We start from the raw sequence: 2,154 nt of genomic DNA on the forward strand, positions 1-2,154 counted from the left end.
ACATGTAACATACTTCTGGTCAACAGTAGGTTATTAGCAGTTAAGTTTTGGGAGAGTCAAACTTAATACATGGATTTTCAACTGCACGGGGCGGGGGCGGGGGCTGGCACCTCTAACTCCCACATTGTTCCAGGGTCAACTGTAGAGTCTATGTACTGAGAGATGTTGCCAAAATCTCTTTTCTGAGTCATGTCAGATGATGGAATATAGTTAATAGACAATTTAAATATGAAAGTTGTAAAGACAGACTTTAATATAACTAAATACTATTTTGCATTGATTCTTGCCGTATAGAAGAGAAATTGAGGATATGTGTATTGGATGCCCTGTAGATATGAATCTTTATGTTATAATATTATTCTATCTCTCAATAAAATGATTTTATTGTCCAAGTGAGTAAAAACGCCTTTTCTCATTGCTAGCCTAGTCATTCTAAGCCTACCTCATTAAGTCACTGCCGAGGAAAGTATCTTTACAATATTTAAAAATAGAAAGTGCTATTTAAAGTCAAGTTTTTGTCTGTTTCCAACATAGAAAATATTCTTCAATAAACATGATGGGAAAATAAAGAAAAGCTAATATTTTTATTCACTATTAAATGATTCACCTAAATACCTAGCCAGGCATATTTCATCAGGATATCATATATAATATGAGCTCTTTCCTCTAAACATAATGTTTATATACATTGAAAAATACTGTCCCATTAATGGATATTATGGAAGAATGTTTAACTTTAACTTCATTTATGTTTATTCTTTCACGGCTCTTCATGGTTTATATCAAGAGAATCAATTGATTTATTTAAAAATATTTATATTGAATCTACGGTCATACCACCCTGAACAAGCCTGATCTTGGAAGCTAAGCAGGGTCGGGCCTGGTTAGTACTTGGATGGGAGACCACCTAGGAAGACCAGGTGCTGTAGGTGTAAAAAATAAAAAAATAAGGGATTGTAAGATGACAAGGTCCTTGCAATCTGTGAGGTTAACCAAAGATTACCATGCCTAAAAAAAAAATTAATTAAAAAAATAAAATAAAATAAAAATATTTATGTTGAGTTATCGCTATAGGTCAGTCCCTGTTGGAATTCAGAGTTGAATCCTCAAGAAGCTCATCTATAAATAATGAATTGACTATAAGCTAGTCATACTTCAACACTATTATTCAGAGTTAGATGTTTTGCTTAAAATTCTTAATATGTAATGCTAAAAGTTCTTCATTAATGAAAATAACCACAATATACTGAAATTTTGTGTATCTTTTTCATTTAGATGTTTTCTGTTTTGGGTCCTCTTTAATTGGAATATATCAATATAATCTAAAAGAACAGAGAAGACATTGATTATAAACTTCGTCCTGATTTCACATAGAGGATATGTCACAGAAAAGGACACTTTCAGAGGCAATGCAAAATGATGATGATGATGATGATGATGACAGTAATAATAATGTTCTACCTTGTTAGTAATCTGAGAAATGCAAATTTCAGTCATAATGAAATGACATTTTATAGAGACCAATTTAAACAAAACAGAAGGTCTAATAATACCACAAGTTAGATGGTGGGAGAATAAATTAAAAACAATTTAGCATGATCTACTGGAGTTATGTAGGTGTTAATTCAAGACTTGGAATCTGCCTGATTCTATATTCTGTTCTCTGACATATAGTACGTAAAGGCACAATTACTTAATAGTGAAATAAACTCTTTTTATGTCTGTAAATCAACATCTATTTTGTAGCCCTTGAAATTTTTAAAAATAATTTATGGAAGTGAAATTCATATAACAAAATTAACCATTATAAATTAAGAATTCGGTGGCATTTAGTACATTAACGATGTTATAGAAACACCACTTCTCTCTAGCTTCAAAATGCTAGAGTAGAATCCCATACACATTAAGCGGTTTCATCCCATTTCTTTTCCCCAAGCCCTTGATCACCACCGATCTGCATTTTGTCTTGATTCATTTGCCTATTCTATACATTTCATAAAAATGGAACCATAAAATGTGACCATTTGTGTTTGGTTTCTTTCACTTGGTATAAAGTTTCTAAGGTTCATCCATGTTGTAGCATGTATCACTACTTCATTTTTATGACTGAATAATATTCAGCTATATCTATGCACCACATTGGTTTATCTAGTC

The 2,154-nt window shown here is 31.8% G+C and overlaps 1 pseudogene; it reads left to right on the plus strand.

Moving 5' to 3' along the window:
• Positions 1–823: 823 nt before the first annotated feature.
• Positions 824–932, plus strand: LOC112478001 (annotated as a pseudogene).
• Positions 933–2,154: the final 1,222 nt, after the last annotated feature.

This window comes from Pteropus alecto, unplaced genomic scaffold, assembly GCF_000325575.1.
Source record: "Pteropus alecto unplaced genomic scaffold, ASM32557v1 scaffold131, whole genome shotgun sequence".
Taxonomy (NCBI): domain Eukaryota; kingdom Metazoa; phylum Chordata; class Mammalia; order Chiroptera; family Pteropodidae; genus Pteropus; species Pteropus alecto.